Genomic DNA, 25,725 nt, shown 5'->3' on the forward strand with positions numbered 1-25,725 from the left:
CTTATCTGTGTTAGAACAAATGTCCCCAGTTTTCCTGATAGAATGATAATTCACAACTATTTTCATACTCAAAACCACTTTTGTTTATTTTGTATTATAAAAGTTTTCAATCATATGCATATGTTCAAACATCATAGTACATTCCATACTCAGTTTCTAAAAGGTTAGTTTTAGATAGCTATAACTTTTTAAAATGTCAAATAACCACCCTGAAGACTTTTTTTGTGACAGTTGTTGGAAGAATGAAATGTTCTGCACAATCTGTTCTATATTTGAAAGTATAAGTGTTGGAAAACAATTATCTGAAGATGGTAATTTTTTTTTTCAAGAATCAGTATGAAAAAGGAAATTGTAGAAACAATTAAATGGAATCTTGGGAGGAAGGTTTTGAACAAAGTAAAATAATTTTTACAGTTGAAATTAAGTATGTCAAGTGTTTTACATAATAATATTTTGTAATTGATTTATGATTACTGGAAAAAGGAGCTTATGAAGATATCTTCAAAGGACCTTTTAATCCAGTTGTTCTAATAGAATCTGCTAAAACAATTAATAATGCATATAGCACTTTCCTATGTTGTCATTTTTTTTTCCTAGTTAATGGATACTGCTTTCAATTTTGTGTTCAATTACTCTGATTAATTAAGCTTTTTTTGTCCCTTATTTCTGTTATCAGATTCAATGTTATAGATGTTTTGCTTTGAGGTAATTAAGCATCCTTTTAATATGGAAAACTAATTTTTGTTTGCTTGTTTATCTTTATAAATATCCTTCTAATCCTACTTCTTTTCTCATGGAGAAAGCCAAGAGGGAGATATGGGAATGCAAATGCTTCAGAATTTACCTCCTCATTTTTTTCGCTGCATATGAACTAGAAAAGGAAGGAATTAGAGGATGATATCTTTATTTTCTTCTACCCTATGTCTAACAATGTTTCACAAAAAAGGAAACATCATTTCCTATCAAACAAGTTTTTTTTCATTAACTTATTCTGTATTTTTTTAAAGCAAAAAATACAGGATACTTACAAGTCTTGTCCTCTCTGTTCATGCATTGCCCTGAAATTGAGACTCCTCTATACAATTTCACTGAAATTGGCTGAGAGATGTGCAGACCTATTTTTCATGAGAAGCCAGGGTGAAAATGCTTTGCATGTTGCATTCTCAGAACACACAGTGCACTATGAATAGTTGTAGAATTTTCTTACAGGCAATGTTTGAAAAATGCATTATTTCTGGATCTTTCTGTGATTCCTAATACTGTCTCTATCAGCAGCAACCATCTGCTTCACAGCAATGAGAATATCCTCTCTTCCTAGGGAGGTGAAAATGCAAAGCTTTAATATACACTATTCATGGCCACCTCTTGACTACACTTTATATTACTTTCATGGGGTAAGACTGTCCCCTGAACATGCTTGTTGCAGCATCTTTTCTTCTTTAAGTTGCTTATTATAATCTTCCATGAAATTATAGAAACATATACCCATATATGAAGATTCATTTTAAATCCTTATATTTTAATTTATGAATAAATCCAAATAGCATTATGTTTATCTTCTTTATAGAAGATACTCTCACAATGGGAATGGTTATTGACTCAAAGATGGACCCTGCAGCAAGTGAAAAAAAAATTGAGTCAGACTCTAAAAATGTGCAAATCAATTTCAAATCCTTAACTAAATCTTCACATGGCTAATATTAGAAGATCTTACATATGCTATGACAACATAAAATCCTTTAGGAATGTAATAGCTGAACATAGTTTCTCTGTATAGATATATAATCATCTGTGGGATTAATGACTGACCACATTTTATGCATAAAACATCATGATTTATACATACAACATCATGCTATTTAAGCATATAAAAGATAAACAACATAATAGTTGTACTGAGAATAGCCAATATAAATTTCTATGAATTATTTAAATATAAAATTGAGAAAGTGGAATTGGATATCACAACCATGATTCCATTGGAGTTTACATTCTGATACAAACTCACTTTTCCCCTGTGGGTTGGGTTGATCCCAGCCTCTTTGCTCACCTAGAGAGTTGACAAAGAGAATCAGAAAGAAAAGAAGATGAGAAAGACTCATGGATCAGGAAAAAGACAGCTTAATACTTGGGGAAAAAACCCACTGACCACTCCCACAAGCAGCCCATTGCCCAGAAAATCTCTGATCAAAGCCTGCTTTGGAACATCCCTACCTTTGTAACACCCTCTCCCAATTTATTGCCAAGCATGGCTATTACAGAAAAGCTCTTTTGTTTTGTGTCAGTTGCCCTGGCTATGTCCTTGTCTGAATTTTTACCCTCCCCTGAATGAACGACTCCAAGGAACAGAATCAACTGAGGGAATTTCTCTAAAATTTTACTGCTTGAAACATCACTTAAGACAGAGTCTGGATTTTCAACTGGGGGTAAATTTTGAATAGTCTGTTTGAATATATTGATTTTTGAAGGTATCTCAGTGATTATTTTTTTTCACTGCTTAAATTAAAGGTGGGAATGGATTTCATCCTGACAAGTATTTTGCAGTAGTTAATCAATACCACAAAAATACTCACAAGAAGAATTTCCACAGGCAATTTCTACATTACTGTCAGTGATTCTACTATAGTAATTTTCCACTACCAAATATGAGCTACAATACAGATGCAAAACCATGCACTGCATTTCAAAATGTGACTAGATGGATTAATAAATTCAAGTTCTATTAATCTGATATTTTTTAAAAATGAGATTTTTTTCTAACTTAAATAAATAGAAATCACCATGGGTGAACTAAAATTGTGGGATTAAAAATTGTGGTGTAATACAGACATGTAGAAAGTCAGACAGAATTGTGAATCACTCTGTAGAAATGCCTTTTTTTCTGACACTGAAATCTTGCATTTAAAATTAACAGTCCCTTGAAAGCTGACAGCTGCATCAATGGGTATTTTGAAACAGGTGTGAATCATTATGAAGGTCTAACACTTTCTTTTCCTTTTCCTTTTTTTTTGTTCTGATAAATTAATAAATAAATCCAAATATATAAATTAGGGGACAAATAAGGCACTCTTTCTAATGCTATAAACAGACTGTGACCTAAAACATTTGTTCAGCACTCTGTTTTGTTAACAACATCAGATTCAGATCACTGGTTCATACTACCTGGAGACAGAAAGAAAATTGGTTGAACTAATTAGGAAATTTGCAAGACAGGTAATTCATGTTCAAGACTCCAGGAAACACACACCATGTTTCATAATAAAAGCTGAATTGCTTAGCTGATATACACACAATGTGCAAATATAACTTTTACTTTTACAATAGAGGTGCAAAACAAACTCAGATGAAAATAAGGAATCTCATGTATCAAATCAGAGACTATTCACAGGAAATTTTCATTTTTCAGGGCTTAGCATATATGCAATTTACATAAATCTCTTTGGTTTTGCATAAAAACAAGAAAGCTTCTAGGAAAAAATTCTTATGCACACCAGGAATCAAGTAGATGAAAAACTTTTACTATATTGTCTAAATTTTTCTGTAGATTTAGTTTATTTTGGTGTAATTATGGTACAGAGGGACTTGAACATTCTGATGATAGTGGTAATTTTTGGTCACTAAAATAAAATCTTTTTAATTTAAAGGCAACTTGAAGTGCCTTTCATATGATTCCAGTGTAATATGAGATACAGAATGACATCTAATAGTTGTATCACTTCTTAAAAATTATAAAAAAAAATCATAAATCTAACCAACTTTCAGTAAAGCTATTTATCTTCACTCATGCCAAAGGCAGTTTTTTCACTGACAAAAGCAAGTTAGATAAAGCTCCAACAGGCAGATGTGCAAACAGAATTGAAGAGGGCACTGTGAAGCACATAATTTTAAAATACAGTTATATATCAAATACATTTGTGTATTGGGTAAAAAAACATATCACTACATTAATACATATTCTTGTCCACTATGGAAGTAGTTTAGTGCAGATATAGAAAAACCATTCCTTTCAATTATTCATGTCTTATGCCTCTGAATTACTTTCCTATTACCTGTTGCTTTTCTCCTCTGGGGCAGTTTTTGTCTGCTTTTCTAAATTCCACAAGTCCACATTTGGTAATTGAAGAAGAAAAAAACAAGTAGTGATGGATCATTCATAGATATTTAATGATAATACTTCTTTGCTTAGCCTTAAATTTCTAGACATATTATTAATTTATTATTATACTATAATAAAAATGGCCAGATCTGCAGCAGGCTTATATAGTAACCTATTATTGATTTGAGGTTTGACTGATGAATTGCTGAAAAAATCACTCTATGTCACCACTGAAAATATTGTTTGTTACCTTTTCACTTTGAAAAATGTGTATACTAGTTCTACTAATATCTCTGGTGGAAGGATAGTTTTGTGAGTTTTCTGTCCTTAAAAACTCTGCAGAGTATTTCCATCATTTTAATTTTCCTTTACATGAATTATAAATTCATTGTTCATGGCATTAAATGGATGGACAGGCATTCTTTTCATAGTTAATAAAGGAGTTTGTGTAACAATTTTGTTATCTGTTATTTTCACAGGGCCATAATATCCTAAACAATAGATTTGTTCATAGAGATAAATAAAATTAGGATGTTCTGTTTGTCTGTAACTGACAGAAAAGCTCAACTCACAAGACCACAACTTTGTGACCTTATTCATCTGTGGCCTTTTTTAGTTTACCAATATATCTCCTTCCTAACAAAAATCCTAAAAATAGGCAGTGGATGTTCTGCAGCTGCCACAAACCTCTATCAGTGTTCAACTTCTTTTGCCATCAGGAAACTTCCCTTAGTATCTGTTCCCTCTCCCCTGTTTCATTCTAAGTTTAGTGGTTGGGCATGAAGAATGCAGTAATTCTTTCTTTTAGCCACAGGATGTATTTGAAGATATCCATGATTACATTAAGAGAATATAATGAAAAATTCATCTTCAGAGCAAAAGGATTCTTCCTAGGTCAAATTACATGTATGATTTCTGCATCTTCATTATTCTTCCTCACTGTTGTTTATCCTAAAGACAAATTAAATTGTTATGACATAAATATTCACAGAAAACTGATGCCGACCATTATTTTTCTACATGTTTTCTTAATATCTTAATGTCCTAACCTTAGAATTAGTTTGGTTAACATGACAAATTGAAATGGAACTGAAAGGTCAATAATTTTCCATTTATTCTTTTACCTCAAAAATAGGTATTTGTCCTTACCCAGTGTTTTGAAACTTCATAAATCCTCCACAGAAGCACTTTGAGAAGTTTTTTGTGTATACTAGTGCAAATTTATGTAAAACATCTCAGAACCTTGTTGTATCCTTTTAAACATCCTTTCCTAATTTTCTTTTGCCTGCGAAATCCTATTTCTTTTACCCATTCGTTTCTAATCATCACAAAATTGCATGCAGCAAAATCAATTTACCAATGTAAAATTTACACCAAAACAGAAGTCACACTTGATTTTGATGTGCTGACAAAACTGTCTCATCAATAAAAGGAAGAGAAAGCTTTGCTGGTGAGTTCAAGGCGACTGAGATTTGGAATTCTTTTCTCATCTTAATTTTTTAGGATGAAAAGTCTTCTTAATGATTTTTACCAACCGGTTTGGGCACTCATTTATTTTGACTGAATTTCCAACACTTTTGCTCCATCTTGAGTTGTCAATCTGTATAATTTAATCTCTTTCTTCTCAATCCATTAAACTTTTTTTGCATTAGGTGTTTTGTTTTGCGGTGTACACCACAGTACAATTCTAAGTAGTGTGAGATTTTGGATATGAAAGGATGAGCATACTACAGTAAAATTACACAAATACTTTGTGTGTATGTGTGTGTGGACAATGTTTATTTAAAGGACAAATATTAAAGAAAGCAAAAATATTCACTTGAAGTAACTCAGATCTATATTTTCATAAGTTTAGAATACCATATACTATACAGAAGTGAATAAACATTTAAAACTTCTTAATTATTCAGTCTTACGAAGCCACGTGAATGTATTTGTGTGCTGTCAGCAAACATGAGCCTTTGATGAAACAGTTGTCTGTTAACCATGGAAATGGACAAAAATGGCTTTAACCTAAATCCCTGGGGGTATTGAGGTACTTCCTGACTTCACTGATATGAAGATGTCTGGGGTCTAAATCTTTTGATTTAGGTAGGAACTGAGCCCTAGTACACACCCACTGTTGGGCTCATGTCCTCTAGGTTACACATTACAAGCCCTCTCTAATTTAGGTCTCAATTACATTCTCTCCACTGTCAATGAAAAGAGACATCTTCAAAATAAATTTCCTTCTACCCATGTGTTATGTTTAATGAGAGGACAAATCAGTTTTTCAAAGTGATTTTCAAATTTTCTATCTCTTCATTGGCTACAAAGAATAACCCAGGTGATTAGGTTAAAAGAGATGTAAAATCTTCATGGTAGAAACATTTTCTGAGGCCAGTCTCAGCCTGTAGCCTAAATCACTAGCCTACAGGACCAAAATAGTTAAGGCAGAAAGGTGCTGGAGAAAAATGGCTGGTAGCTAAGCCCTACAGAGCTGTTCATGCATTCCCCTGTTGGTAGGACCAGGGAGGGAAAAAGTGAGAAAAATTCAGAGATCAAGATAAAGACAATGTAAAAAGTGAAATAAAGCTCTGTGTGCAAACAATGCAAAATAAGTCTTTTATTTGCTACCTCCTGTCAGCAGGCAGATGTTTAGCCAATTTCTGGAAAGCATGTATAATGGTTATTTGGGAAGAGAAACACCGTACACAAGAATTGTTTATGCCTCCTTTGCCCTCGTTTCCCTGAGGTTTCACTGTTGAGCACAACATAACAGGATACAGTGTGTTCCTTTGGTGGGCTGGGGTCAGCTGTCCCTGCTGTGTCCTATCCCAGCCTGCTGCCCATCTCCCACTGAAGGGTTATGGTGAGAAACAGGCACCAAACACACTGGAGTGTTATCAACACTATTTTAGTCACAAGTAATAACCACAGTAGCATACAGCAGATTATGAAGAAAATTATCTTCCTTTCAGGAAGCTCTTGTTTTGTCTCCACCACTTATGCCATTTAATTTTCATCGTGCTCAGGCTTTCACCATCCAATATATCCTTATTAAGTAGCAAGCAGCTTCCTGTCCTTTCATAAATACACAGGGAACCACATCAGCCACACCTACCAGGCTGTTACTGTGGCCATCTGGGCTGGAAAACCCTGCCTGGACCCAGAAGTCCACAACTTAGGAATAGAATTTGCAGGGGAAAAAGTACCCACCTCCACTCTTCCTAAATGCATTTTTTTTTTTTTTTTTTTTGCATGAGAAATTTAAAATTCAGTGAATGGAGATTTTAAAACCAAAAATTCATTTTCTGTTCTTCCCTTTAAACATAAAAAATATTGATGCATTTTTTACAGCAAACTATATTCAGTGCATAAAATAGAAAAATGTCCCGTGAACAGAATTAATAGATTATTAATTTATCTCAAATTATGAGACACAAATGAAAATCATAAATCTCAAGTTCTGTAAATAGTTTTTAAATCTTGGTTTTTTTAGTTACTCAGAACATTAGTTTGGACTTTGAGTCATCTTTTCTAAGTTTCAGCAACTGGCTTAGGTATCTAAGGTCTTAATTCCACTATGGAGATGTCCTTTTCTCTGCTTGAACTGTGTGCCAGCCAGATGAACCTGAGTCAAAGTGGCTGATAAGCTATCCCAGTTGAAACAATGAAAGCTCATTCTCAGGATTCTAAGTTATTCAAACAGTGAGATTTTTACTTTCGTTTAAATTATTTCCATTCTTTTTCACTCAAGAGAATGAGAAAGGACAGATTCTTTATTTTACTTTTCTCCTTAGCCATTGGCTTACTGGTTTCGGTCCTTCTCAAGGTCACAGTGTAGGTTGCCACTATTTGACAGTGAATTATCCTAAATGAAATCAGTTGGTGACCTCAATATAACCCCTGCTGAGTATATCCTCATCACAATTCAGCACAGTGAAGAGACACTAAATGGACCCAGAATTTGAACTCAAGAGATGTTTCCTCCAAGCCTCAGTTAAGATGTAGTGCACAGTAGTATAAATAAGCTTCTTTATGATTTTATTACTATTATTTTCCCATCATAACATGAAAAATGATTTCTATTATTTAATAGAAGAATATTTTTTAGAATAATAGCTCTTCATGAGTTTACCTATTTAGTTTTCAATTAATCATATTCTTTAAGGCCTAAAGATGAAATATCAAATAAAATGAATATACAACTTTCTGAGGGACAATGGGTTACTTTTCCTTATTCAGATGGCATTATTTGTAATAAGCATTTTTTTTATATATTTATGTGTTGTGTTTAATCCAGTGAAGTTCATTTCTTCACTGTGGTTAATAACTGCTTTTACAATGAAAAGAAGTGAAGCTATTTCAGCAACATTAGTTTGTAAGAATTTTTGTCCTTGCTTTGTTGTGCCAATTCAAATCTTGTGTCCAAAAAAAATATCAATCTCAGATAACTGAAGTTCTGCAGAGATTTAAAAATAATTAGGAATATCTACCAGTTTATACCAGTACATATAATAGCACAGTGATAAACATTGGGACTCTTTTACTACTCTATGTTAATCAATACTGTATTGTCCTTGTTTCATTTGGGACAGAGTTAATTTTACACCTAGTAGCAGGTACAGTGCTGTAGTTTGGATTTAGCACGAGGATAATGTTGGTCACACTTTGATGGTTTAGCTGTTACTAAGCAGTTCTGATCATCAGTCAGTGATCAGCTGCACATGAAGCTGGGAGGCAGCAGGGCCAGTACAGCTCTTCAAAATATCCAGAGGAATATTCCACCATGACATAGAACACCAGACCCAGTATCTATACAGGAGGATTTGGCTGGAAGGGGGGAACCAATCATTGCTGGGGTATGGACTGGGCAGCGTCATCAGGTAGTGAACAATTGTGCTGTGCATAACTTATTTCTCTTGGGTGTTATTTCCCATTCTCTTTTTATTATCTCCCTTATTACTTTCACATTTCTCCTTCTCCTTCTTTCTCCTTCTCCTTCTCCTTCTCCTTCTCCTTCTCCTTCTCCTTCTCCTTCTCCTTCTCCTTCTCCTTCTCCTTCTCCTTCTCCTTCTCCTTCTCCTTCTCCTTCTCCTTCTCCTTCTCCTTCTCCTTCTCCTTCTCCTTCTCCTTCTCCTTCTCCTTCTCTTCTTTCTCCTCCTCCTCCTCTCCCTCCTCCTCCTATTTATTTCAATTATTAAACAGTTCAAAGCAAGGTTTTACCTTTCTCATTGTTCTCCCCATCTCACCATGGAAGGAGTGGTGGTGAGCAAGCAGCTGTGTAGTACTTAGTTGCCAGCTGGAGTTGAACCACAACATATATATATGTCTAAATTCATATATATATGTCTAAAGTTAATCACCAGACTAATTTAACATTAGGAAATGTTATTGATGGAACAATGTGAAAACATATAGTTTATGTAACAGAATATGTTCTAAAACTATAGCCTACAATTTCTGAGTAGAAACCAATGACATTACATTGAAACAGCTTCCTCCAGTGTTGGCAAAGAAAACTATCATACTCCACTCTTTCCTTGATGATAACTTACTGACAATAATTTTTTCCCCTCATTCTTACATAATATTTTGACAATCAGTCATACACACACCCTACATATAAATATATGAATGTGCATGAATACACATAGTGCCCTGTACATTTCACATACATAATAGCTAAGCTGAGCAACTAGAAAAATTTTGTGTTGGCATTTTTCGACACATTGAAAAGAGTTGCTTTCTTTTGTTAATTTCATTGCCTATTTTATTTTCAACATCTTTTCTTCAGATTTACCACTTATCCTTTTTCCCATTTTCTAGAACATAAAAAATGTATGTTAGTTATTCTTAAATATATGCTAATGAATTTTATAGGCCTGCTGGATGGAACTTGTATAAACAGGCCAGAAAATCTGAAGCCAGAGCCAAGGCAAACTCATGCCAAAACATTAGTCGATCCATTGGAACTGATTATACACATACAAAAGGGAGAATGCGTGAAGTGATATATAAGGTCACTGTGACAGCCAGAAGGTAATGCCAAAATATTCCTACTAGCTTGGCTCATTCACATGTATGGGCACAGAGCTGATTCAGAGCCAAACACTCTGCGTGAGCCAAACTTAACTTCCTTGGCTTGCCCACCTTCAAAGCACAGCTGTCGTGGCAAAAACAACCCATCAGACATGAATTCATTTTGCTAGTTTTCATCTGCCATGACTTTGTAAGATGCAGCCACCAAGGGCAGAGTGCTTTGCTGCTGCTGCTGCTGCTGTTCTGAGAGCAGTCTGCACTACTGAAAAAACCTGTTGGACTCACATTACCTATTGCAATGAGGGGTCTGCTTCTGAATAATAAACATGCTCTTAATGAGGTCTAGGCACCTCTAACCATGATTTTGAGAATCTGAGTAGTGATTTTGATTGTGCAACATGCTGGGGCCCATCTGGAAGCACCTGAGTGGTCTGATTTGAAAAAACCACAGTCGTCTTTGTGAAGGATCAATTAAATCCAGTCTTGAATGGGACCTTCCAAAGCCAGGGTTGTAAAAATCATTAGTAGATTTTTAACTCTCTTAGTCTAATTAGTTTGAGTAAGGGAGAGTAGAAACACATTGACAAAAGGTATTCCAAAGTCATAATAGTTATTTTCTATTTAATTATGGTAGAAACTCTAATGTTTGCCTTTGCTTGACATCCTTAAACTGCTCCCTCCCCTTTCCACCCCCACATCCCAACCAGACACAAAATGTTGACTTGAGTTTCTTTGCATCTCTGATGTGGTCCTAAATGATGTAGATTCAACAGAGATCAGTTCACAGATGTGAAATTAGATGGTGTAAAACCCAGAAAATATAGTGATCTACCTTGGATTTTTGTTAATTGCATGAATTTTATATGCGTATTTTTAATATTGAAATTAAGTGACAGAGTTTAGCATAAGCTAAATATACATACAGGCATCTCCCTTGATTGTCACTTCCCACCCTACATCAAATATTAATAATTTTATGAAAATTTATATCATGACTGTATGAAGACAGCACCCTTTAAAGCCCGATAAATATAAAGTGCAAAAAGGTGATGACCAAGCAACATACTCTTACGTTGATCTTGGTTTTCTTATCTTTGTCCTCCTACACCTATTTCACAGAGGTCTCTGTACGGTTTCCGAGTAAATTTTCTGGAAAGTAGAAAAAGGCACTTTTCTTATCATATATATCATATAGTTTTTTTCTCAAGCATATATTTTTTATTCTCTTCAAGGAAAAAAAAAAAAGAAAGATTAATTTATTACAGAATGTGATTTGATTTTACTGCCTTTAATTAATCCTTGGGTTATGATTAATTGATTAATAAATTTCTTATTTATTCAAGACTCTTGAAATATTAACACATACTCTACAAACTAGCCATTTTCAGATTCTGGAAGTTAAATCTTCAAAAGTGATTGAAGTTAACACTTCGCTGCCTCAGGATTATTTTATTGAGATCAAAACATAAACTTTGGTAAATGAAAACCATCACAGAAGACTACGCAAAAAAAATAGAAATTGTTAGATATAATGATATTTAAATAGTTTATCATCAATTTTTGGGGCAAATTTATCTTAAAACTGCTGCCTTATTTTAACATCATGTCAAAAGTTCATGAAGTCTTATCTAAAAATAGAAATATTTAAAATAAAATGTATTCCCACATATTCCAAATGTAGTTTTATTGATATTTGTAGAAATAATCCACGAGAAAACCATAAAATCATAGAATGGTCTGAGTTGGAAGGAACCTGTAGTCTGTCTACTCCAACTCCATGCATAGGGACATTTTTTAATAGACCAGGTCACTCAAGGTCCCACCTACCTTCACCTCGAACACTTCCAGGGATTCAACATTCAGGGCAACCTGTTTGAGTGTCTCACCACCTCACAGTGAAGTAATTTATTGGGGTTTAACTGTGTATGAAACTATGAATTTTGTCATAGCTCCAAGGAAGCTCTTGCCTTCTAGATGGAAATGGTGCTGTCACGGTACTGAAAATTCCTGAAAGAGATCATTCACTGAACTTACTATAGAACACTTTATTACACTGGTGTGTAGTGAACCTTTATTGTTCATGATACTAATGGACTTTTCCAAAAATTTTCCACCTTGAAATTTTCCTACTTGAGACATAGATGGAAAAAATAAAGATTCAACATTAGATAAAGTTTTAATAAGGAAAACCTCCAATCAGCTGAAGGCACACCCATAGTTTTCCCCTGTAAAAATATAGTCACAAAAGAACTAGAAAGAGTTTTTAAAGCATTTTTTTAGAAAAAAAAAATTTCTTCCAGTTGATTCCTAAATTGAAAATGTATCTTAGTAAAAAATTCCTGTTACTCTAGAAGGGCTTGGCCAATTGATTCCGCCATTTGCCTAAAGTGAAAGCATGGGGTGAAACAGAGGATGATGCTTAAACAGAGCATGTGTGGTTATTAAGGCCACATCAAAGAAGAAAAAGTGACTGTATCCAGGGTTAGACATTTTGGTCACTGGGTTTGCTAAATTAGAACACACTCCTTTAACACGTTTCCTTCTCCACTTGGAGGCAATGCTGTCCCTGTTGTCCTAGGATTCATACCATGACAGATCCCTCACTCTGACTTACTGTACAATAGTTAAAAGAGCCAGTCAGACTTCAAGGATGAATCTTTCACTATACATAATTATGAAGAAATTATGCTTCAGAAACTAATTTAGTTTCCTAAATAGGAACTGTACTTCTTTATCAGTTTAGCTCCAGACAAAAATCCCGAACAATTCCAAAGCTCTTTCCCAGTAAGTGAAAGGTTGAAAAACGTTTTATGTGAAATATTTTAATCATCAGTGATCAGCAGTAGCCCCATAGCAATTAGTGTTTAAATTAGTGGAGAAGTAATTTGAAGATACTGAGGAGGGCTAAATATGCTTTTGAACTTTCTCCTTTAAACATTTTTTCTGGAATAAGTGTATTCTGAAACTTGGCTAAATAAAAATGGAATAGCTGTTGTACTGTACATATTGAATAATTCCATCTTTTAAAAGGTGGAATTTTATCCCCTGGCTTGATATCAAATGCTGTTTTCTGTTTCTCAATAACATGTGAAGACTGAAAATACACATAAGCAAACAACTTGAGTCTGGTGGGATTTTAGTAGGTGACTAAAGATCTGGCATTATATTTTACTTTCTACTGTAACAGTACAGCCTCTATGAATATTTCCACTAGGCTTTTACAAAGGGACAAAATGGAACTTTTAGCACTGGATTTGTTACTATTATTATTGTTATTGTTTTTATAGCTGTCTGCTGTAATCTCTAAGAAAAAGTCAAAACTGCATTCCAGGTAATATCTTTCTACTGTCCAACTAGTCCAATCAAATCAAGAATGAATATTCATAGAAAGATCTACGCTTTACAAGAAAATATTTAATCCTAGTGCATTTTCTGGAGAAAACGGATTTACTTTTGGATGTACCAAGAAAGACAGCAGATCAAACTGCTAGGCAGTTTCCAACTTCCTCACATTGCCAATGATTGCAGATTTCTCTCTGAGAAACCACTTTTCTAGCTAATTATTTAAAGTTATCAACTGAAGTAAGGGTGATTTTTGCAAGGAATTAATCACTTAAAATCACAATAAACAACACCCATAAAATGAATTGTGAGGTAAGCTTAAGAAAAATGGAGCAAATATTGACACTTAGTCATGAGAAAACAGTCTAAGTTATGTACAGGCTCTTGAAGTGACAAAGATACATAGAGTAAGAGTTTGAAATAATTATGTTCAGTTAATTAAGACTGGTACAAGAATTACTGATCAACAAGGATGTTCTTGGTCTTGATCTAAGACTGACATATATATACTTGGGACAATCCCACTTGAGCCATACCTTGTCAGTTTTTAGAACCTTTCTGTTCACATAGCTCTTGATCACCCATTTCTTATTTGCTTTTGGATCATCATCTTCCTTTCTCTCTGAATTCTCTTTGCTAAGTGGGAAACCTCCCTGGATGACAGGTCAGGAAAACAGACAGGGACTTCATCCTCTGCAGCAAGAAGGCTCCCACTGCCATAGCTGACTGCTTTTTATTCCCTTCTGGGTGTCAGGCTCAATCAGCATAGATCAGCTCTTTCATTTGACAGCATTCCCTCACAACTTCAGCCTTGTTGCAGAGCTGCTCTCTTCCTGAACCACCCCAGGTCAAAGGCACCACAACTGCAGGGACAGCTCTAACAACTACCAGAAGCTGCCCTGGGGTACATCACTGCTGTTCATGAGGATTCAAAAACCAGTCTGAGCAGACCTACTAATTTTAAATTTTCTTCTTTTCCCAGATTGATGTACAAACCAATCACAACCTGTTAACTATGCTAAAGGTGCCTGATTTTCCCTGATCAAGGGCTGGAAGAAACAAAAGCTTCAAGGTTTTGTGATCAAGGACAGCTGGGATCCTCTTAAATACTCCTAGAGGCTGCTGCAAAGGTTGAGAGATGTTAAGGCTGCTGTGGCTATCCTTATCTGGGAGCAGTGATACCTTCAGATTCCTCAGAGGATTCCTGGGAGCCTCTCAAGAATCTTCAATAAAATCAGGAGGGTAAAGAAAATCTCAAACCAGAGCCCAAAAAATCCTGTCAAACAGTTGTATTCTTTTGTGCTATATACCTTAACTCTCTTCTATGGAATAAGTACAATGCAAAGTACAATAAAGTGTAGATTGCACTGAAAAGAAATCAAGAGAAGTTGATTTACCTTCTCAGCTATGCTTTCTCTTCTCAGAGAAATGTTGCAATTCTAGGACAGATTTACAATAGAATTGGATTTCAAATTAATTTGTTATTCTGATTATGTTTTACTTTTAGCATATTGTCAAAATATTGGTTTAATATGAAATTATGGGTTTAGCTTTTTTTTTTTTTTTTGAGTGGTATCAAAAAGGGAGTTTGAAAATATCTTGTGATGTGACTGTATATAAACATTTATATAGGTTACCAGCCTTACCTTTTTTTGCCAATTTTTGGTCAGAATGAAACGTTCTAATGCATTTGCTAGAAGCCAGATATTTTGGCTCAGGGACAATGAATTAATCAGTATCTTCCATTTGTACATTAAGCTATTTATCTTGGATTCATTGTTGTCATAGCATGAAAGCAACAAAAGACAAAGAGAATAGCCTGAGAAGATGAGGGAGTGGTTCTAGTGGTCATTATTTTGAGGAAATGCATTGTCCTAGAGGAATGAGCAAACAGTGGTCTGCCAAAAAATTCTCTAACAAATTTCTGGCAGTGAGTTTGGAGTCAGGAAAAAACCACTCTGCTATACACAGGATTCTTCTCCTTGGGCAGAGAAAGAGAGCATGGATTATATATGACAGGTACACAGATGCATTGCTTAATCTTCTTGAGGGTGCTCAGATACAGCAACAACAAAAATGAACACAGGAACTTACATGGCATAGTCTTTCCTCACAATCTGATATCAGAATAGTTAATGACTGCCAGAGAAATGAGGGAAAACTATGTAGTAGAAATAGTACTAGTCTTCAAGAAGATAAATGAAATTGTGATGAAGAAAAATTGGAAAGCAGACTGATTTGTAATTTATTACATATCTACAAAAAATCAAACTACAGAAAATGGAAGTAGACACATTAGAAATATCAAATAGAATTTACAGTAGTACAAACTGAAATAGACATGACCATTCTTTCTCTTCTAATATATTTTCCATGTAATCAAAGCAGAGTGTGATTAAAAGCAAGTTTACACTTATTTTTAAAATATTTATTGTAGTTGTAGCCCTACAATGAATATAGGACTCACAACAAATATACATGTATAAGATATGAATATAGAGAGAAAGTTAAACTTTGTAATGAGCTTCCATTATGTATATAATATGACAGCAAAATAAATACATTTAATTGAATGTATTAGAAGTCTTGAATGAAAAAGAATTTCTATACAGTTTTTTGATGGGAAAGAGTGCAGTACTGTGTTTAATTTACAGGAAAGAGTACAGAAACCCTGTTAATAGTTAAGGGTATTTTTTTATTTATGACATCAAGTGTTATTGACAAACACCTGTTGACAAAGTTAGCATATTTCAACAGCAATTATTGTAAAATTGAATTATTTATCTAATGAATGAAAATTACAAATGGCTCAGGGCTGAGCCAAAAAGTAATGCAGAGACTACAAGTAAAAAACAAAAAAACAAAACAAAACAAAACAAAACAAAACAAAACAAAAAAAAAACAAAAAAAAAAAAAAAAAAACAAAAAAAAAAAAACCAAAAAAACGATAGTATGTCAGAAAAAGATATGAAAAAAATCATTTTCTTAGTTATACTGGATAGGAAGAGGAAAATATATAAAAAAATTTCAGTTTCTTATTTATACTGGATGGGAAGAGGAAAATATATAAAATCCTGTTCACAGCATTCTGAATCCTGCAGATAGAAATGCCTAAAATCATCCTGGTACAAGAATACAAGTATGGCTAAAATCTCTTTCTCAAGTTTTTTGACCTCATATGTGGCTGCAAACTGAAGCTTGGGATTCAAAGAGTAAAACCTTTTCTTACATCTACAAACCTAAACTACCTTTTATAAAAAGGTTCATGCTTTAATTCTGAAAGTTTGTGGGAAAAGAAGATGTAAGCTTTAAGCATATAAAGCATATAAAACTTCATGGCAATACAAGAGAAAGCTACATTTGCTTCCTTCTTGTGTCAAATGATGACCACCTGTCCTGCAGAATGCTCAGACAATATCTGGAAATACTGCAGCCAGGGTTTGTGCAATTTGTGCATCCTTCTCAAAAAAGATGTTATTCTGCAAACAAGTAATGAGAAGAACTTAGCAAAGTAGAACTAGTGATTTATACTTTATAGCCTAATATAGGTACATGCTAAAGAAAAGAGATTATGGTTGTGGACAGCATTTCTGTAGAATATACCTGCTTTTATTTTTCAGCCTTAAAAATAATCAAAGAGCAGGCAACTTTCTCATTATCAGGCATTGGATCCCATGTTTTCATTCTCTCCATGACAGCTGGCATTCTGTTTTACTAGATGTAAATTTGAATGAAATTCATAATCCAACATTATGACCTTGAAATACTCTATTATCTGTTGCTTCATAACCAGGTTATTTAGTGAATTGATGCCTATTCTCCTCTTCACTTGAGAATTGCCTTCCAAATCCATTCTTGAGCATCAGCTCATTTTCTTTATCAATAATTAAATAAATTCTTTATTCACACAATTTCTTTCACAGTTCATCAGTTTTTCAATTCCCTTTATGCTGGAAGTCCAGCCACAGTGTGTTTATCTTAGGAGTAGAGATTCAGAGGTCTATCACTCTCCCTCTACAGTGTCCTTTTATGTCTACCAAGACATCCCTAACTTGTCTATCCAGGAAATACTTCTAAAATTTAACATCTATTAAGTCTCAGGCTTTAAAACAAAGCTGAATAGGTTTATTAATTTTGGCTTGCTGTGAAGAAAATTAATTGACTAACAAATAGGAATAAGGAGAGAAATCCAAGGTGGTCCAATTGCAGTATATCAATAAATTTCCACAAGTTTTTAGCTTCCCCCATTTTTTCCTGATTATGAAGCAGATTGACATAACATAAATAACCCTAAATCACAGAATCACAGAGATGTTAGGGGTGGAAAGGCCCTCTGAAGATCATCCAGTCCAACCCCCTGCTAAGGCAGGGTCACCTGGAGCAGGTCCACGGGAACACATCCAGGTTTTTAATGTCTGCAGTGAGGGAGACTTCATGACCTCCCTGGGCAGGTGACAGAGTGATGAGGTAAAATTTATTGAATTTCAGTTTATGGACATTGCTCCTTGTCCTGTGACTATGTACAACCAAAAAGAATCTGGCACTGTCCTCTTGGCATCTGCCTTTCTGATATTTAAGTGCATTAATATCCCCTCTCAGTCCTCTCTAGAGAAAATCCTTGTTATCAAACAAGGATCGGGAGAATGAGTTAAAATCAACATTTTAATTTACTGCAAGGAGAGAACCAAGAGACTGCACTCAGTCAGCTTATGGTTCAATGAGAGAATTGTTTCATTAACCAAAGCAGCTCAAAGTTTTTCTGGTTTGTGATACTGTGTCTATGCTCAAAAAACATCCATACAAAAACATACTGTGCCTACTGCTTCAAAAACAACATACTGTAACATTAGCTCTACAAAAACTGGCCTTCAAATATTTAAAGCATTTTATTAGAACCAAGTCTTCTATCTTCAGAAATGATGTCTGATGATTATAGTGCTGTTTGGCTTTCAGAAAAATAGTATCAGACATTATGAGAATTACCAAAGAATTATTACACTTGAGAGCAAATGTATGAACATTAGATTTAATAATCAGCTCAGGGCACATGTTTTCAGTCCTAGTTGCTTTGAAAGCAGTCCTTGATGCTTTGCTGACTACCAAGATGTGCTTTGTCTTGTGGTGCATTTCCACAACAATATATAAAGAAATCACAACCAATTTTCCCCTGGGGCTTTGTGATCTGAGAGGCTAAGTGGCAATGCCTTTGGTCTGCAAATCACTACCTAGTTACAGGACTGAAAGCTCATGGGTATTGTCCTGTTTTAAAAAGACATATACATAAAGTTTTTTCAAAAGCTGGTGTGTAGATTGATAGTGTTCTAACACTAAAGAAATATCAAAGCACAGAGTAAGTCTGGGAGGTTATTCTATATTCAGGTAAATACTGCAGACATCAGAGATTTCAGAGGAGAATTTGCTGCTCTCCTTTTGCACTGAAATGAACCAAATTGCACAGCTTTCAGGTGGTAAATATTAAGTGATGACATCTTTAAGACATCAAAGCAATGTATGGAAAAATGAGAAGTTTGCTGGAAGAGGATAACAAAAAATATTTACTTAACTTATATGCTTCAAAAAATATACCAACTATGTAAATAGTAAGGGGATACAATTTGTGTTTGCTTTTAATATGCTTTTAATAATGATAGTCAACTTCTTTAATAATTTTAGTTATCAAGTTGTGCTAGAATTGAAATACTTTTCTTCACTGTGATGGTAAAAAAAGAAAAAATTCTGATACTACAACAAATGGCAAAAAAAGACATCTAAAGTTGAATTCTTGAAAATAAGTTACAAAATTGTGATACTTTTAAGAAGGATAAAAATTCTGAATTCAAATATGTTCAGTAGCATTCCTTTTTATCTCTGAAATTCTATATGCAAATTTATTCCTTCAGCAATTAACCTTGACAAACTGATTGTTTTCTAAATCACATATTTTTGATATGTACTCTTGATTTCAATATTATATAGTGAGCATGAACATTGTAAGCTGATCGTCTAGAAGCTTTTGTAGTATCTTTTTAAGCACTTGAAAGTCTCCAAAATATCCCAGTTAATTTTTTTTTTTTTTAACAGAAGTTGTTGTTTCCTATCTCCTCTCATTCAAAAATCTATTTTACAGTCAGTAACATTGGCCAGAGTGCAGTGCCTGGTCCTGAGACTGACTGGTCAATCACACCTGCCAAATGTGCCTGCTCTGAGAGAGTGCAGCCATTTCTGAGCTGCTCACAGGAAACATTTTTCCATACATTTGGCTTCTGGCTAAGAAATGAACATTTTACAATGGCTCTAAGAAGCAAAGTCAGTCTGTCTGGCATTCTTGAGTTTTAACTCATCTTTTAAAACCCAGCTTCACACAACTGTTTGCCATCCTATGAGTTCATACATACTAAATATGATTATATATAGTGTCACTTGGGAATAAGAATATTTATCCACTGAAAGAATTTATGATTTACATTAGATTATTTTTGTAAGGTACAAGTTTTAATAAGACCTTAATTGTTAGGCTACGAGCCTGATAAACACAGTTACTACTAGCTTAAAATAGCCTACAAAACTTCTTCATAATGACTTTTAAAAGACTATAAAATTTTCTTCTGGTAGGCTAAAATTGGAAATTATTAATTTAATAGATTATTTTATTATATTTAATTTAGCAGTGTATCAGAGTATATTAAACTTTTTAAAAGGGATTTTTTTGCTTTTGATTTTCCTCCAAAATAACCAGGCTCACCCTACAAATACCTGATCACCTCTTAAAATAATATAAAATTCTTATTGTTATTTCAAAAACATATTGAAAGCTGCTGATGTTTCATTTTGTTACATTTAAATCACAAAGTTTTACCTTATGGCAGTCAAAAAATAATTTCTTCATAATCACTGTAACCAAGGCACTTAAAAATTAGACAGATTACATTTTTTGCAATACAAGTTTTATTGTGATGCTGTATATTGTAATACTATGGCTTTAAGATACTGGGAACATAATTGGTCAGACAGAACAGTCCTTCCGCAATATCTTTTTTTTAGTTTCTTTTGTAAACTCACACCTTGATTATTCTGAAACTGGAAACTGATGGCAGAGGTACAACTGACACGGAAGAAGGTTCCAGGCACCAGCTCCCTATTATCCTATCAACTCTCACACCTTTTCTCTGTACCCTTTCCTTGGGCAGCTCCACACAGCACTGACTTTTCTCTCTTCCTTCTGCAGGACCAGCTAACTCCTTCCTGCCCTGGGAAGGAGTTTTCAGTCTGAAAGGCAAAGAGTTCAGAGTGTTAAAGTCTATGCTAAAGCTTTTTGGCATAGAGTCCTGAGCAGATGCAGCACCAGCAGCTCCTTGGTATTTATTCTTCTATTTATTCTTCTGTCTCTTCCTTTTCATCTTTTCCCATTTCTTCTTCTGTGTGTGTGTGTCTCACCCCAGTACAGGGGGTTTTATCCATAAATCATCCAATAAGCTAACAATTTGAATCTAAAACTTTCTTCCTACACCTATGAGAGCTTAATTCTTAGAGCACAAAAGTGGTATCAATTCTTATACATAATGTATGCATATAGTTCTACCTATTCATGTAAATGATTCTATCTGTCCTATCTAGAAATGCAAGTAGTGTTCTGCTATGTTTTTCTTAAATCTGGGGTTAAGTTTCTGAACTTTTAACTAGGCTTTAGGCTGCTTGTACTTTTAACTGGACTTTAGGGCTTTTTATTCTCTTAAGGCACTTGAAATATATTCTTACTTAAAACTAATACTTACACTTCTACTTCATATCTATGTGACTTAATTATATTCCTACTTACTTAAAACTAAAACTTTTTAGTAAAAGTGTAAAACTAAAACTTCTACTTCATATCTGTGTGGTTTAATATATTTTAATTTCTCTAAAGGCTTTAATTCAATCCCTGCATTCTTTTCTCTCTCACAGACTAGCTAACCCACTCTTTCACAACTCCCATCCTCATTGGACTTAACTGTGCCCTGTTAAGGGCAAGGCTGTTCCCAGTCTTTGGTAATTAGTATAGCTGCAATACATAAGGGGTGAGATTGCCTTCAGCACTATCTCTATTCTCATAAAATCTGTCCTCCCACAGGAATCTTAAAAAAGAAAAATGGGAAAACAAAAAGCATGTTCAATTCACCTACAACTTGTTTAACTAATCACCTCCATTGTAGAACTTTCATAATGTTAAATTATTTTGAATGTTATCCAAAACCCACTAGAACAAGTGAGAAGAATCTCCAGTCTTTAGAATGTTTTCTACATAATATACTCTATTTTAATTAAAAAAAATATGCTTACACAAATACACTTTAGGTGTTGATATACTTTAGTTTAATGGCTTTCAAACTTCAGATGAAATTGAAGATTTTTTACTACTTTGATTACTGTATTTATTTTATTTTAGTATGTTCTTGAACCACCAAATTGTTACATTTCATATTTTTTTACAGAAATATAAATGAATATATTGACTCCAAGACAGTGAAGAATAATACATCTTCACAGTGAAAATTCCAAGAGTAAAGTCTTAGTTCATATATTAGAAGCATGGCTGGAGTCCCAGGTGTGGAGAGAATGACAGTGTAAGAGGCTAGGTACTTATGTTCAGCATTTTGTACAGACTAGAACTCACAAAGTGGAACAGGGATCAATAAATCTCCTGTTTCCATCACTATGAACACAATTAATTGCCTAAATCCACACATTTCTCAACAATATAAAAACAAAAACACATTTACTGCTGAAGAGGCAGAGAAAAATCTTATCCCACAAAAGAGGATGTGCTATTCCTTCTTTTGTTCATTGAAATGCTGTTTTGGCAGCAGCAAAATGATCACAGCACAGAAGCCTCTCTGCTTGCAGAACCATGATGCAAGTACAAACTAGAATGTGTGTATTAGCATATTTTTGACACCTCAGGGGCTCTACAATTTTTTTATGATTGAATAGTTATTAAATGGAGTTTTCTGCTCAGTTTGAAAAGCAGCATCCCACACCTCTGGTTATCAATTATCTTGTGCATCTCATGCATCCATCACTTCACTAGCTCAGTACCAGTGAGAGCAAACTTCTTTCTGACATAATGATCATGGTTGTTTTATTGAATTCTATTGTGCTCTCTAGTTTTCTTAGTCATCAACATAAAAAAATAATGTTGTTTGATGGTTTCAAGGACATATTTAGAATCATTTTTCATTGGCCTGACAGTGTTTGAGTAAGGAAATACCCAGTATTTGAAGCATTCTCGCAATGGCATCTATACAAACATTGAAAGGAAAATGCTCTTGACATTTTCAAGGCATCTAGACTCTCATATTTTATTTTTCGCTTGAAAGTTAAATCAGTTATCCTGAGGAAAAATTTGTACAGTTGATATTTGCATTTTGTCTTTTAAAGATATCTGTTCCTGAAATAAAGGGGAGGCTGGAGGGTGGGGGTGGAGAGAGGTGGAGAAGAATATCACACTAATTGAAACACCAGCATTGTTTGAATAAACTCTACTAATATGCAGAATCTTGCCTCTGAATTATAATGTGGATTTTGTCTCCTATAAGTAAAGAAACCAGCTGAACCTTCCAGACCTCTCTAACATATGGAGTAGTCCCTTCATAAGAGTACATTAGAACAAATTCTACCTGTCTGCCACAGTTCACATCTCTAGAGCAACCTAATGTACCAGTCACTCCAATATTCTGTACAATTCTTGTTCCTTTTCCTGACATTCAAGGAAAATGGCTAAAGCCATGAAAAATATAATGTATAATCCAGAGACAACTGAATGATGATGAGCACAGTGGTATGCTTAGCTACAAGGGTCCTACCCAATGCCTACTAAATCCACTGGACTGTAACTTCAGTTTATAATCCTTTCTTACAGTCTTCTGACGGATTCAAATATAACCTGCACATTTTTTGTTGTGTTGGCGTTCTTTTCTTGCAGGAATTTTTTAGCTGTCATTACTCCTTCTCATTACCAAAATCCTAGAAAGACTGTTTTCAATCCCTTGCTCTTGATCTTTGTTTGATTTCCACAACCAATACCCCTAAAGAAGATGTATTATAAGCATTCTGTAAAGTTTTTATTCATATCACCTTTACACAGTGATGGCAGCTGCTTTATGGTGCAAAGGATACATCAGAGTATCAAGTGATGAAACCTCCCCCAATACTACTGATATCAACAGTGTATTTATTTCCTGATTTATATTACTGATAAAATAATCTTCTTTCAGTGACATTAGATTTACTACTCCTGAGAAATATGCATAAAATGGATTTTACTCTATCAGAGAGGTATGATTTCAGCTGTTTCCCTGTCTCCTCTTACTGTTGTGAATTTTATACTGGTTCTTCCCATCACAAATGAGAAATGTAGTAAGCAGAGTCAAAGACAGTATATGTCATGTTCTTTTTGCTAAAGGAAAGTTTAACATGGTTGGAACTGTAAAGTGTGGCTCAATGATATGGAAGCTGTCATATTTAGAATAATTTTCAACGACAGTTAAATACAGGTGACGTATTTGAACAAATAGAATAATAAAAAAAAGAAAGGGGTCTCATAAAAAGTATGGTAACATGGATTTTTGGTACAAAATCAATTTTGTATATGCATGGCCTACAAGATCTGGGAATTTCAGAATATTTACAGGATAAACTCGTGGAGAATACTAAAATGTGTTTTCCTCTGAATTCCAATACTCTGGGAACAACAAGCCATGGTGCTGTTAGAGTAAGGGTGTGCTTGTTGGGGAGGGGGGATTACAGCAGTTTTGAACAGCTAGCTAGAACAGCTGTGCCTGGGATTTGGCAGTATAAGCAGCAGTTCCATTCCCAAGGGTCTGGCTGTCACCAAATTTTTTAGAAGATCGACACCTGGGCTCTTGTACATTTTATTTTTAATTTCTGCCTCCATGTGTAGCTTTTGCTTCTCTTAAAGAGCTTTTAGCTGTGCTAAGGCAGAGAATAATGGTCTAGGGATGCTTGAGGTCACAGCACTGCACACCAGAAAGCAGATCAGGCCAAGGACATCTCTGGGATTTTTTTATTCCTCTTGGCACAAGCTATGTATTTTCATCTGATATTTCGTTCTTCTGGGTGACACAAGTCCAGCTCCATAGGTGAGGTACCTGAAAAATGCTACTGATGTGTAAGTTTTTTGTCACACTGATAATTTGTGTTAATCTAGTGTATGTAAATGTATATATGTAAATGACTGACATGGAGAAATCAAAGATCTTGCAACCTTAGTTACTGGGGGAAGTTGACTGATGAGAATTTTGAATCAAATCAATGTCTCTGTCTTCCAGTGGGCTGCCCCTAGGCTTCCCTTCAATAATTTATTAGTTCTAGAGTTTCTGGTGGAAGAACAGCTTCTTTGTCCTACATATTTGACTGTATTGGATAAAATCTCTGCTTCCACAGCAAGTAGGAGCTGGAAAAAGCCATCAGATATACAGTAAGGATACAGCTTTGTTCTGGTTAAATCATTAGAGCAGTACTGCCCCTCCTTGAACACACAGATTTCACTAGATTAAAAAAGAGAAATAATTTGGTCTACAGAGTTGGAGTTGTACCAAGTCCCACATGATATCAAATTATGCCTGTAAAAAGAAAGAAGTAAGAAATAAAAATCTTAAAGGTGTTAATTCAATAATTCATAAGTTTCAATCTGACAATTTCAAAATTTGTTTCTTCCCTTTAATTAAAAAATAAACTCTTTTGGTATATGTTTTAATGTCTCTGCTGTTATGCTAGTTTGTTCTCCCCCACATCAATCTGTCCATGATCAAGACTAATTTCTGTCAGTAAGCAGGTTTTTACCTGAGACAAAAAACTGTATCTTAGTTTTCTAACCTAGTTCTTTCTCTTTCCAAGGCTAAGGTAATATCCTAAATTGCCTAAGAACGGGTCAGGAGAACTCTTGCTCCATCCATCTATGTTTCTATCCCAACAACTCACAGGGAATAGAGCTCTGTCTGCAAAGTACTTTTATTATGATATTACTCCACAATTTTAGAAAGCTGCATGCCAAAGCAACTGAAATCTACCAGATTAAACTGTTTTATTAAAATCCTCTTATTTTCCCATATTATTCAGCCATATTAGCTGCATTGCAAAAGATTTTGCAATTTTGCTGAACTTAATTCAATGCAAATCATAGTGATTCACTTGCAAACATATGTATTAGTGTGCTCAGTTTACCATATCTTTTGAGCATGATAGTGATGGATTTTTTTTTTTTTTTT

This window comes from Oenanthe melanoleuca, chromosome 1A (assembly GCF_029582105.1).
Source record: "Oenanthe melanoleuca isolate GR-GAL-2019-014 chromosome 1A, OMel1.0, whole genome shotgun sequence".
NCBI lineage: Eukaryota > Metazoa > Chordata > Aves > Passeriformes > Muscicapidae > Oenanthe > Oenanthe melanoleuca.